Source organism: Rattus rattus, chromosome X, assembly GCF_011064425.1.
Source record: "Rattus rattus isolate New Zealand chromosome X, Rrattus_CSIRO_v1, whole genome shotgun sequence".
NCBI classification, from domain to species: domain Eukaryota; kingdom Metazoa; phylum Chordata; class Mammalia; order Rodentia; family Muridae; genus Rattus; species Rattus rattus.
This window is the reverse complement of record NC_046172.1, coordinates 56,234,238-56,249,359: the sequence shown is the minus strand read 5'-3', so window position 1 is coordinate 56,249,359 and position 15,122 is coordinate 56,234,238. Positions and strand designations below refer to the sequence as shown.

Genomic DNA, 15,122 nt, shown 5'->3' with positions numbered 1-15,122 from the left:
AGAAGGTATGGTACCTTTCAGTGGAAAAGAAGGCTTTGAGTGGGGTTTGGAAGAATGATAGTACTTAATGAAATAGAGACATGGGGACAATACTTGAGGCAGAAAAGATAGATTGAGTACAAGTTAGGAATAGGGGCAGTCTGGGCATGCACTGGGGTAAAGGAATAGTTTAACTATCTTTCATAGTTATCCCCTGAAGCATGCTGGTAATCCTAGGTAGGAGAAACTTGGTGCACATCAATTTTGAGGTAGAATGAAAAATAATTATCAAATAAACAAAAATAAAATAACAAAATGCTATCTGTGATCTGATGCAAATTTGCTGCTCAAAAACTTTATAAAGCTCTTTTTGTTGGAAACTCTGATGTGAATTAGATGTTAGGTTTATTTTTCTGAGTAATATTATCACAATGGTGTTGAATTTTTTTCCCATCTATAATTTGCCTAAATCTTAGAGATATTTGTAGAAGGAACTCTGTCTCATTCATCATTGAGTCCCCCTCAGTGAGAATGTTAGGCCATACTTACTTCACCGTGTGCTGCCTGCTACTCTCACTGAACTGAAACCAAGCTCTAGTCATCTGTCTCTAGCATCCGGCACAAAGCCTGTCCTATAACAGGCGCATTATGCTTGCTGGACTTAAATGTATTAGGTGCCTTCCCAGCCCCTTCAGTCCCCTCACACTCCATTTCTCATTTGTAAAATAGGAGCAGTAACAGTACTATCCACTAGATTTGCTGTGAGGATTAAGTGAACTGCTAGTACAATGCCTTATCCCTAAAAAAAAAAAAGATGCAACTTTTTTTTTTGTAATTATTTTCAACTATGGCTTTACACAAAGTTTTGAGGATCTGCCGCGTAAATCTCCTTCATGGTTATTCTGTCCTAGGGAAAAGGGCCATACCTGATTTTTTGTCTCTCCATGTCCCATGTGTGCTGGATAGTTTATGTCAACTTGATACAAGCTTGCAGTCATCTGAGAGGAGGGAATGATTGAGAAAATACCTTCATTAGATCAGGCTGTATGCAAGCCTGTAGAACATTTTCTTATTTATTGATTGATGGCGAGGACCTAGCCATCATGTGTGGAGCTCTCACTGGGCTGGTGGTCCTGGGTTTTATAAGAAAGCAGGCTGAGCAGACCACAAGGAGCAAGCCAGTGACAGCATTCCTCCATGGCCTCTGCTCATGCCTGCAGGTTCCTCCTCCTGACTTAATTGAGTTCCTTCCCTGTCTTCCTTCAATGCTGGACAATGACATGGAAGTATAAGCTGGATAAACCCTTTCTGACAGGAGTTGCTTTGGTTATGGTGTTTCAGCACAGCAATAGTAACTCTAAGATACTCAAAAGCTGTGGTTAGATGCTTTGTGAAATGTTTAATCTGCAATGAAGTTTGGAATGTATACCCTATGGTCTGGAGATTTCCTGAGAAGGGAGCTGACTTACATTCATCTCTAGGTAGTGAAATATACTGCCTAGTCCCTGCCTAGTCTTCTCTGACATGAACCATAAGAACCCAATTATCCAGTTTTTCAAGTTCCATTTAGCTGGGGCCAAGGGCTTATAGTCTAGAAAGCTCTATGCTGCCCACTTTTTCCTAATAGCTTTCAGTCTATATTTCTTGGTTTTTGGTATTTTAAATAGGCTTACCTCTATTGAATTAATAATAATATTTCTATAATGACATCATTGGAAACCTAGAAACACACTACCATTTGATGGTGAACTGATTTCCCTTTATTTTTGTTCATAAATTTGATTTCTCTTTCTTATACTACAAGACGTTGCTAGTGATTGGTTCAGTTTATTTTCAGAAGTCTGTCACTCTGCTAGGAAATTTTAAGACACCCTATTTCGTATTGTCCCTATAACTTCTCTGGAGATTATCACCATTTTTCCCATTTTAGAGATGAAAAATCACACCACGGAAGGGGGCAGATATGCTCTTAGGATCCTGAGTGATGTCATGGAGCCTAGTCAGCCATTTGATTGAGACTAAACCACTGATATGCTATAGTGGCCCATGTGGATAAGTTTTGACATTTGGAAGGTTGGGTATGTGCATGTAAAATGCATTTTAACATCATCAAAAGTTGTAATACATTGGTATTAATCTCAAATTATGTTTTTGAGCCCTACATCCAAGGAGTTCCCAAGTAGTTGTAACATTGTCATAGGGCTCCCTAAGTCAACAATAAAATCATTCTACAAAAATTATCTCTGAAACACTTGTTTCCTCCATCATCTTTGTGACTATAGATTGATCATCTATACATTTTCTACTTAATTCTTGTCAAACAACAAATAATGCCTTTAAAACTGATATAAGCTATAGAGAACTATCTGGGAAGTCAAGGAAGCTACACACTGATGATAAGGGAGAAGAGGTCACGCAGCACAGTGTGACGTTAGCACATTCAAGTCATAAGAGTGCATAAAGGGCCCACTCTTTTTGTATTGTGAAGTTGAGCTCCAGAGCTAGTGAACCGTAAGTACTAAGCATTGGGTTCTCAAGGGCACAGGAAGTGAACTAGATCGGAAAGTAGTATTTGTAGGTATGCACCTGTTGTTTTGTTTGTTTTTTCCTTTTTTTATTTTTAACTTTTTAATTTACTGCAAATGGAATTATGCTTACATAATGTATCTTGATCACAGTATTTTGTTTTCACTTTTGAAATTAGCATGTAGGGACTAGATACTATTATAACATTTTTGAACAAGGTGAATTTTAGTAGAATCTCTTTCTCCTCATCTCTGATCATGCACTTGCTATTTTTAATCCACACTATAGCCTCCTTTGTACTGTCTTTTTCACTTTCTTGTCTCATGTATCCTTTAGTACATCTCCCGAAAAAACTGGGGAGTAAGATATAAAGCTAATCGGTAGTAAGTATGAATTTGATATATTACTAGATACCCATTTTAAACAGAATAGAGTCATATGCTATGTCAAAGTACTATCCTTTTTAAAAGAACTGCCCAGATCCTGCTTAAAAGAGCAAAGCAATATTGCTATAACTAAAAAACATATCTCGAAGAAATCTAAAGCATTAGGAATGTAAAAGATGGCACCTCAGATAAAAGATAATCTGGCTTACTTAAAAAAATACTCATCCGGCTTCAGGAAAAAGAAGCCTTAAAATTATTTGCACAGGTGCTGGCTCAGATTTCTATTGAATCTGGCCTCAGTATATTTTCACACATGCCTCTGACTGACAACGGAAGCCAATGGCCAAAGAATATATAGTATAATTTATGACCTTTGTGGCTTTTTCTCCTGGCCTATAGCGCCGCTTTGAAAACTCAGAGATATCTGGGGATATATATATATATATATATATATATATATATATATATATATATATATATATTCACCTTAAAGTCAAAAGCCTGGGAACTTGGAGAGGTTGGGCAGTGTTGCTCATAACTTTCTGGGCAGCAAAAGATGAATACAAGGAGACTGACCTTCAGTATTCCCCCTACAAATGCTAGTGGCTTTTCTGGTCACGAATTAAGCAATATTGAAGATAAGTCGTTGTCTGGGAATTTTATACATCCTCCATTTCCTTTATCCTGAGGATTACCACTGTTACCACATTCTACCTTTGTTTCCTGTCTAGGCCAGGAAGACCTTAAGTGCATGTAACTCAGTGACTAATATTTACTCTACAAGAAGGAATCAAAACTTACTGGGAACTAGAAACTGTATTATATATTATTTGATACTTTTAATAGCCTCATGGGATATTATTGAGAGGCACAGAGAAATTAAGTGGTTTTTGTCCAAGTCATATACCTATTCCATTTTAAAGTTAAATTTTGACCTCAATCTGCCTAGTTCTCAAGGATGGTTCAGGCAAAGTGTATCAGTAGACATAGAAACATATGAGATACCTATAAAATTTTTAAAAATTCTTAAGATCATTGTTTTAAAATCATTTGTTTCATATGTATATATATGTATATAGGTATATATATACATATGTGTGTGTGTTAAAATATCAAGAACATTCAGTGTAACTATTTATTTATCAGAGGGTTTCATGTAAAGAGACGTTACCCCTAAAGACCACACATAAGCTAGTGGCAGAGACAGACCATCTTGGTTTTTTTCCACTGCATCTTGTTTCTTTACCTAGATAGAGTCTGTTTGTAAAATCCAAGAGATTAAACTGGGGTAAAAGCAGGGAAGAAGCCAGGCACAAAGGTCAACTCCAAACTTCAAGAGCCTTTTGTTGCAGCTGGTGAGATTCCCAGGATGACCTCCAGCCCTCAGTATCCCCAAACAAACCTTGGTTCCTCACATAAAACACATTAACTTAGCTCAGACCTTTCCCTCCTTTTTTGAAGTCATATACCCATTCCATTTTAAAGTTAAATTTTGACCCTAATCTGTCTTTAGTTCAAGCGATGGTTCAGGCAAAGTGTATCAGTAGACATAGAAACATATGAGATACCTATAAAATTTTTAAAAATTCTTAAGATCATTGTTTTAAAATCATTTGTTTCATATATAAATATGTATATATATGTATATATATGTATATATATACATATGTGTGTGTGTGTTAAAATACTTAAGAACATTCAGTGTAACCATTTATTTATCAGATGTGGGTTTCGATGTGTAAAGAGACAAGTTACCCCAAAGACCACACATAAGCTAGTGGCAGAGACAGAGCCCCATCTGGTTTTCTTCCACTGCATCTTGTTTCTCTACCTAGATAGGAGTCTGTTTGTAAAAATCCAAGAGATTAAACTGGGGCAGCTATGGGAAGAAGCCAGGCACAAAAGGTCAACTCAAAACTTCTCAAGAGCCTTGTTGCAGCTGGTGAGATTCCACAGGATGACCTCCAGCCTCAGTATCCCCCAAACAAACCTTGCCCTCACATAACACATTAACTTAGCTCAGACCTTCCCCTCCTTTTGAAGTTATTTTCCTACCTCATTATACCTGGAAAATTCCTGGGCATCATTTTAAGGACCAAGATCAATTGTTAGCTCCCTCGTGACATCTCCTGAAACTTTACAAGCAAAATAATAGTTTGCACATACTGTCTTCTTAAATAATTTTGCACGTAATTCCAGGACAGTACTGACAGACATCACCATTGTAACGATAACTATGTGACACATTATGTTCACAGTAATTAACTATATGACTCTGGACAAATTCACTCTTCTTTGTCTTAGCTCCCTGACCTGTAATTGAGAGCAACAACAAGACTAGGGTTGTTGTCTGGAAAGCATCTCATGTATTGAGTGCCCAATAAATTGTTTATGCTGTTTTCTTGTACCTCTTTTTAAAATTTTATGTTTCTTGGATATTTTATGTATTTCCGTTTCAAGTATTATTCCCTTTCCCCCCTCTCCCATACTCCCTCCCCCTCCCCCTGTCTCTATGAGGATGCTCCCACTCCCTTATACTAGTGCCTTCTATACCTAACTACAGTAAAAACAACACCTGGATACATCTATATTGGAAAAAAAATCAGTCATCATATAGCAATGTTGGAAGTTACTATTGTTTAGATACTCCATTATGGGTTTATAAAGCCCTTATCCGATACTACACCAGGATTCTGAAATCTTCTCTTGGTTTTACAACCCCTGAGAATCATATGAAAGCATTGAAAGATTTTTCTAAAAAGTTCACATATCTACACTGATCTAGAACAAAGTGGCACTCACTTCAAGACCTATCTTGCAAAGCCCTCTTAACACGGACCATCACTATAACTCATTCTCTGCTTTGTAAGAAGCCCTTCAGTTACAGAACGTTTTACAAATATGTGGATTTGGCCAACACATATTGAACCCATAGTTTTTTTTGTTTAAGAGAAAGAAAAAGACCATGAATTTGGGTGGGTAGAGAGATAGAGGAGGATCAGGGAGGAGTGAGGGAGGGAAAGAATATAAACAAAACCTACTTTATGAAATTCTCAAAGAATAGATACAAAAACATAAAAATGTGGTTGAGGCAGAGGGTGTTAACAGGGACCAAATGTCTTGTGCTGAATGCTTATGAGGCTGCCTCACATGGTTCCTAGGCATTCCAAGGTAACAGTCTTCATGGTTCTGCTGAGCAGCTGTGAGACAAGAGAGCATCTCAGTCAGGAAACATTGATGCCATTAATTAGATGCTAAATGAACCAGAAAAAGTCACTTCCTCTTTGTGGATCTTAATTTTGTCATCCACACATAGTCCAATAGTTTGACTAGATTGCTTATATTACTAAGTTTGCTTTCTTCAAATCTATTAGGAAAGCACTTAAAATTGCTGTGATTCTAAGCACTACAAACCTCTTAAGAATCCTCTTTTAAAAAGCAAACAGACAAACAAACAAACTTGAGCCTGCTGGTGATCTGTAGGAATGTGCTTGTCTAATTTAAGAAACTGTTAGAGGTGCCCAGTTTCCAGTCTCCTCATCCAGATAACACTAAAACTAAGTTCATTCACACAATGAGATATCCAACAGGAGAGGGAAGAAGAAAAAAAAATTAAAAGTCTGAGAAAAGAATCAATACTTTCACCCTGTTTTCTTTCTTTCTTTCTTTCTTTTCTTTTTTCTTTTTAGCTTCCTAAAAGAGAATGTTGTGTGTTTTATGACACAAATTATGAGGAAAAATGGATTTCTATTTTATCTAGCCCAATTGAAAAATCAGCAGTTTGTTCCTCTGCAACAGCAGGGAGGAAAGGGCAAAGGACCCATGTGTCTATTACATACATACATCCTGTCTCTGAGCTCTTCTTTTAGCTATGTGTTGAAGATTAAAAGTTCACATGAGCCCAGATGGTAAACTGCGCTTCCTGTTTCGTGGTTGAATGATAAGAGTGACTTAAGATCTACCTAGCTTGGTTTCAGAAGCAGCAGAACTCTGACTTTTGAAGAGTAATGAGATGGTAGAAAGATGATGGCCCACACGTTCCTTCTAATGAAGAGAGTTGCTGATGATACACCAGCTCTTTCAGGTTTGGGGCACTTTTCTTAGGAACGCAATCTCTCCTGTGATGCCTGTACCACTTGGTGGCTCTTTGTTTTCTCTCCACAATACTCTCGTCTTTCCTCACTTCCTTCGGTTTTAGTAGATTGTCTTGGTCCTTCTCACTGCTGCTTTCATTGTTCTTTTAGACATGGCATTACTCTTTTCATCAGTGCAGTATGTTTAAATATCTGTGGGGAAGGTTTGGTGTGTCAAAGTGAACGCTGACTCAGGTCCAGGCAGACCAAAGTTCAAATTTCAGATCTTCAAATGAGGAAAACAGGCTTTGTGGCTTGAGTTTTTGAGCCTTTTACTTATATGCAGTAACTATTTGGCAAACACTAACTGAATGCCTGAGTACATTTAGAACCAGGTATGCTCTTATGAGGTGTTCCATAGAGCCAGATAGTATTTTAGACAGGAGGTGTCAGGAATTTACTAGAGAGCATTAGTAATCACAACACAAATAAAAACGAAAGGGATGAGAATCCTATTCCTTGTCCCCTTCAAAAAGATTTGTTTGCTCTTTTTAGTTTTCTAGTTAGTATTTTGTTATATAGGCTAGGACAATCTGTAACTTACAATATAACCTACCCTTGGTAGCTTCAACTTGTAGCAACCTTCCTGCCTCTGCCATCCACAAAACTGGGATCACAGGCATGAGACAGCACCACACCCGGGTTATCGATTCCTTAACTTTAGTTCTTTTTTCAAAGACTTTTCAGTTGTCAAAGCTCATGCCTCTCTCTGGTAGGTTCAGAACAGTTACATTTCTAAGAGTGGACAGAGAAGGAACACGGGCACCCAAATAACAGGTTTCAAAATGCTCACACATATTCATTATTGTGTAGTCATGATGACTTCTTGCAGAGGTCAGTTATCTATGTTTCTTGTTATGGAACTAGATCTCAAAGAAGACAGACATAACTACTATGTCTGAAGAGACTCTTACCTTGCAGTGGAAAGGAGCTATGAAAAAGAACCATATGATACTTGACAATCACAAGGAGGAGAGTCTCCTGAGGGATTAAGAAGCTTCTGTCTACAGCATACTGTAAGCACACGAAGGCTTATGACAAAGGACTGAGAAATTAGTTAGATATGAGAGAAAGAGGTAATAGATACAAGAAATCTTGCAAGAAGCAAATTTAATGTAAACACTACAGATATTTATTAATTGTATAAGTGCTATGGCAATTTCTTTTATTTATTTATTGATTGATATTTTTCTTGGATATTTTAAGTATTTACATTTCAAATGTTATCTGCTTCCCCTCTCCCATCCCCCCCCTTCCCTCCCCTGCTTATGGGAGGATGCTCCCACCACACCTACCCACTCAAAGCCTCAACGCCTGGCTGGTGTCATGGTTTCCTCCATGTGTACTCTTTGGTTGGTGGTTTGGTCCCTGGTAGCTCTGGGGGGTCTGGTTGGTTGATATTGTTGTTCTTCCTATGGAGTTGCAAACCCCTTCAGCTCCTTCAGTCCTTTCTCTAACTCTCCACTGGAGTTCCCTCATTCTGTCCAATGGTTAGCTGCAAGCATCCTCATCTGTACCAGTAGGGCTCTGGCAGAGCCTCTCAGGAGACACCCATATCTGCCTCCTGTCAGCAAGCACTTCTTGATATCAGCAATAGTGACTGGGTTTGGTGGTTGCATATGTGGTGGATCCCTAGGTGGGGCTGTCTCTGGATGATCTTTTCTTCAGTCCCTGCTCCACTCTTTGTCCTTGTATTTCCTTGCTGATAACTAACTGTTTAAAATGAACTAGGCAGCCATAGGCTACTCTAAAGTATATCAGTGGAAAACTCTGTGTATGGGTCACGAATTTGACACTGACAGAGACTTAATAGGCACCAATTAAGGTAAGTACCACAGCAAAATTATTTATTGTATAAGCCTGTAGTTTATCTGATTAATAAAAAATCAAAATTAAGCTAGAAGACTTGTAAAAGTAGTGCATTCTGAGTAATATATGACAGATCCATAACTCACACATGGCCACTCAGGCTTTACTTCTGTGAGATAGGATATTTAAACATAATATTTGGTACCAGATATTTCTCAAAGCCCTTTCCGTGTAACCTTTGGGGAATATTTAGTATATTCATACTGCAAAACTGCAAAATATTATATGTATACATATACATAATGTATATTATAGATATCATATATTTATATCATATACATCTTAATTATCTGAAAGGTTATAGAGTTTAGACACATTTAAAAATATTTAAATTTTTTCCTTTATGGATCTCTTGAGATGGAATGGTATAACAGCTCATTGAAAAATTCCCTTCTAGAATTTCTAAACTTATTTTTCTCCTGTTTAATAATAAAGCACAAGAAGCCAATATGCAAGGTATTCTATAAAACTTCGACAACTGGGAATCATTTGTAACAGTGATGTACTCTAGATTGTTATATAGGTATCAAGAGGCTAGAGATGACTAAAATTTATGATACACATTTGCAAGTACAAGATAGACCACCTGAACCAAAAGTCAACAAACCGTCTCTCACAGGCCAAATCTAGGCTATCACCTGTCTTTGTGAGGGTAAGAGTTGAGATTTCTTTCTTTTTTTATGGGTTTACAACACCAAAAGAAAAACAATACTTAATGGCATGTGAAAATTAAGTGAAGTTCAAATTTTAGTGCCCATAAAATTTTATTGGAACTCAGCTACACCCATTAGTTTTTAGACAGTCTACAAAGGCAAGGCTGAATAGCTGAGATTGAGGCCAGGTTACCTGCATGGCTTAAAATATTTATTACCTGTATTTTTATAGAAAAAGTTTATCTGCTTCTCATCTAGAATCTAGTCTGGCAATAACATTTAAGAAAAAGAGAGATAAAAAGATAATCAGAGCTTTATAGTATGATCTCAGGGACTCACAAAGGCAGCCAGAATCAGTCACCTCTTGGGTCCAGAATACCTGATCAAGTCTTTGTTGGATCTACAAACTGATGTTTTTAGCTGAATTAATTTGCCCCTGGGAAACATTACTCAAAGAGTCAGGGAGTGAAGTGGACTATCATACACCAAAAACTTGTTGTAAAACTCCAAATGAGGTAACATTCAATTCCACATGAGCTGAGGTGGGAAAGTGGATTTAAAGGACAGAACGAGTTCAATAAAGGTTCACTTATATTTCTTCCCTCACAAAAACCTGGGGTGGGAGAGAAAATCAAAGCCATACTTATATAAAATTTGCCAAGGAAACTAAATTGGGACCTATTGTAAACATCAGTGAGGATGGTGTAATTCTTTGAGTTCAGAATGTAAACTACAGTTTCAATTTTATGATGTGTACCAAACAGTGCACCATGTGTACAAAACAAATGGATGTGCAGTCTCAAAATGTTTTACTAGAAAATGTCCCAAAATAGAAAATTTCAAGTACATAATGTGCATAACAATTAATTAACCTCTTTGAAAACATGATAATAGAGATGGGGCATCATATCCTGATTTTCCACATGAGCAAATGGAAAAGAAAGGAAGTTAGTCATCCATGCTCAGTCCTCTATGTTAACCCAGCCTTTCCACATGCACTCTCAGCTCTTTCTGGCCCCGTTTGAAGATTGAGTTTTTATTGATACAGGTCTAGCATTTACCATCTGCTACAAAGTCAAACTCGAAGCACATACAGGTATAAAATGCATCTGTGTTTGCTGAAATAGTGATGTTTATAAATTATAGAATTGTCCCAAAATTCTAAGCTGGGGAGACATTTATTTATTGAAAACCTGGTTTTATTTGTACTTATGTATATGTATGTAAAAAGTGGGGAGCGGAGAGAAGTTATAGATGAGTGCAGGGTAAACAGGAAGTCCAGAAGAAGGTTCTGGATAGCTTGGAGCTGGAGTTACAGGAGTAGTGGGCCACTATATATGTGTGTTGGCAACTGAACCCATGTGTTTGGCAAAAGAAATCCATTATCATATAAATTGAACCATCTCTCCAGCCCCTGCAAGGACATTTATAAAAATATATCTATTCTACAAAATAGAAAAAGCCCAACGGGAGAAATTTCTTTTAACCGTTTATGCAACTAAGTCTTTTTGAACCAATATAAAAGTACCACCTTTCTTTGATTTCCTGGTTCCAGATAATATTCAACATTCCCTTCCTTGTCACTTTCCAGTTACCTTATCCATCTACAAACACATTTTCTCTTCTGCCTATTTCAAACTCATTGGCCATTCCCAAACATATTCATTCCCACATTCATACTCACATGGTCTCTACCCTTTTACTCTTTTCTAAATTAGTGACTTAACCTCCAGGGCCTATTCTTCCTTCAAGAATATACAGAACCTTCTCTGCTCAGCCCAAATCTTACTCACCCCTCAGTATTATCAGCTACATGAAGCTGTGGGGCTATCCCTGCCTTTCCTTCCAACAAGAAAACCTGGCCAGATTACAATCAATTCTGTATAGAGCCCCCTACCAGTGACAGCTTTAAAATGTCATGCTTTATGAGCCACCAAAGCTAGAAATGAATTTTTGCCTGACATGCCAGGCTTTTAGCTCTTGTACCTGTGCCCAGGCCAGAGATCTTTGACAAATGTGTATAATATGATAGTAACGGTTAAATACTGAGCTGATTTAACTGACAATGAACGAGGGAAGAGACATATTTACTTAATTATACTCTCTCTAAGGTGGAACCCAATTTCAACACTTTCAAACAAACATATTAAAATATTTAAAATCAATATGCGCCTTTTGGGGTAACAATATTGTCTTCTCTGCTTTTCAGTAGAGTTAAGTGATGCTAGGCAAACCCAAATCATCTACCTTTTACAGGGAAGAGAAGAAACACCAGCAAAAGTTTATTATTATTGTTATCATCATCATCATCATCATCATCATCATCATTGTCATCGTCATCGTCATCTGTTTTAAATATGGCCTCACTAGTTATTCTTGGCTGGCATAGATCTGTGTAGATATAGCTGTGTAAATGAAGCTGTGTAGATATAGCTGGCCTCAAAATTGCAAACACACTAACTTCTGCTTCCTGAGTGTTGTGATAATAATACCTTTCTGTTTTATTTTGTATACCCCTAAAATACCTTTCTATATCTCTCAGAGGACTGAGAATTGAAACCTAGGGCCCACATTTCAAAGTAACCGAATCATTAGTCAGAAAAGTTGAATAAATAATATAGGCTATTGTCATTGCCCTTAGCTGTCTCCCAGACCTTGAAGGCAAATCCCTGTTAGGACTTAGAAGAGTTGAGTTGGTAGTGGCCTGAAAGCCTCTTCCTTGAGGTCTAGCTCTCATAGTATTCAAAGGAGCTATGCAAGCCAGCAAGGGTTATCAAGCAGCAGTGCTACTCAGCTATAAAGTCTCTGAATGAAAATAGTGACCAGTACAGAAAAATTTCCTCAAAGGTACAATAGTGATATTTTTGTTTTTTCTGAGACGTTTTCTGATAGGTTGTCCAACTTCAGGAGGTTAGCTGTAAACACATATATAAACAAGCAACATTAACTGAACTCAACAGGTTGTATATATGTACATATATACATACATATATATACATACACATATATACACACATTTATATATGCATATGTGCATATATGTGTATGTTTTTATATATCAATAATAATTCAAGAGGAAGAAGTCATAAATTTGAAAAGGATTAGCAGAAATACAGGAGGAGTTAGAGCAGGGAGAGAGATTATCCAACTTCAAGTTGTCATTCTTTTTGTTTCTTCTTTTTCTTTTTGATATTTTTGAGACAGAGTCTCTACATAGCTGCTCTGGCTCTTTTAGAACTCACTATGCAAATCATTCTGGCCTCAAAATCTGTCTCACAAGTATTAGGATTAGGGCATGTGCCACCATGCTTTGCAGTCCCTAAGTGGTTATTCTTAAATGTATATCCTTATGACTAATACTAGATGGATTCATATACATGTATATGTGTATATGTGCATATGTGAAGGTATGTATACAGGTATATATGTTTATATTTATATATGTATACACACAAATATTTGTATATTTATATGTATATGTGATATGTACACATGTGTTATATTGTGGCTATAAGTACAACTATATAAATACAAAAATTAACAAAATAAAGTAGCTAGTTTTTTTCCATGTCTGAATGTTCACATGAAGCATATTCTTCCAGTTAGGGTGTTTTCTCATGCATAAACTTCTGCTGTGCAAACCATGGTCTTTAAGCAATTGCACTGTCTTTAATTTGTGTTATGGAAAATCTGTAAAATAAACTTATATGTTTAAAACAAAATAAATATCCTTTGGAGATCTTGAATTTCTTAAATAAAGTATTACTGAGTTTCAGGAACTTAAATAACTATAGGGTCGGAACCATGTGGAGACCTTGCTGTTTTTCTGTGTTCTGAGTAGTGAATGATCCCCTGTAGCCTCCATTCCTTGTCTGTCCTGTTGCCAAATAGAATCTACTGATGGTAGAGATCCTGCCATGCAGTCCTGGTAGCGGCCCTTCTGCCTTCTTTTTTCCTTTAGATCTAAGTTTTCCAGAAAACTGCCATGTAGGATAGGCTAGTATGACTGAAAATTCTTCCCGAAGGTGTCACTGGTCATGACCTAATCTGCTCACCGGAACTCACTTCCCTCCTGGATGACTGTAATGTGACCTGCTGCTTTGGAATAGCTTTAGAATGCTTTTCTCTTGCTGCTGTGAGAGCAGGATCACCTGCGACAGGCTGTTAGGAAGTAAAGGTGTTTCTCTGGAGAAGCAGCGGGGGGGGGGGGGGGGAGTGATCTGAAGTCCTTCGAACAGGTTTTCACTTCCTTCCCTGATAGTTCTTTTATAAACACTGCTAAGAAAGGAAGGCACTGCTTTAAGACTTTTTCTAAAGGTCTAGGCTTATGCCTTAGGGCTTTGGATGTCATGCTAGTCTACTATGGGCAGCAACAGTGGGCCATTTGAGAGTAAAGGTGAAACGTGTAGCTCAGTTTTTAATAATACCAAGTGCCAGTTGCCTCCTTATACTTTGCGGAACTGGAAGAAAAGGGTAGCTTTGTGTTTTGAATGTATTTCTCCCACCTACTAAAATGCTGACAGTAAAATCATTGTTAACATTGGCTGTCATCAAGGACAGCTGTGTAAGGGTACCCACTTCATATCCTTTCTCTTGTTGCCAAATATTCCCTGGTGCTTCTGTTGTGTTGAGTATAGTTTTCAGGAAATGTATTTCTTTTCTGATGCTTCTTTTGCATGAGAAAGGGCTGTCTGTTTTGGTTTTGACTTAAACTCTTCCTGACCAGGTAGGAAGAAGGAAAACCTCACTGGCAGGAAGCTCCCCCTTAGTGGGAAGCCAGAGACCAGGGCAGGGTTGCGAAGTAGTATTTAAAACTGAGTCTGTTGCCACAGTCAACCTTATAGGGACAGCTTTCCAGTGTCTCTGAGAATGGAGTACCAAACTGAGGGAAGGTACTAGAGTGTATGAATACAGGTTTAAGCCCCATCACCACCACCCCATGATTAAGAAGGGAGGGTTCACTAGACTACTTTAAAGGCCTGCAGTGGGAATTTCTGCTAGATGATGTAGGCTAGAAACATCATAATTAGTGCAGATAACAAGTAAAGGCTTCATCCCATTTAGCTGGATACAAAATGCAAGTTATGTTGGGATTCTGAACCAACTGTCATGCCCTGAAGGCAGTCCTCTGATGCTTCTCGCTGAGTTCTTACCTAGCTTGGAGTCCTTATTGCAAAGAAAGGTCCCAAAGAGGCAACGAGCAGGAGGGAGCAGGTGCAGACACTGATGGTCTGCTGAACAGTGAGAATACTTCTTTTCTGGGGGGAAGGCCAGGAAGCTTTTGCTAAGGAACAGTCTCATATTCACTACAAAAAACAGTCTGCAGGGTCAGTTGGGGTTTCTCCACTTCTAACCTCTCTAGTAAGGACAATTTTTTTCTTCCCTCACTGGGAAGCAGAGTTGAAAACAAGCAGGAAGGAAATTTAATTTTTCAAATCATTAATTTGCTTTCATTCCAAGGAGCCACCAAGCACCAAGCACCACCTGGGACCACCTACATCACCTTCATTGCTTGTACAACCAGGGCAGCCAACAGAGCCTAGCAAATACCACCATGTGCTTCTTTGACCTTACAT

The 15,122-nt window shown here is 37.9% G+C and overlaps 1 protein-coding gene across 1 annotated transcript in view; it reads right to left on the bottom strand.

Moving 5' to 3' along the window:
* Nucleotides 1-15,122, bottom strand: part of Ar (androgen receptor) — a 165,140-nt gene that overhangs the window by 52,170 nt on the left and 97,848 nt on the right.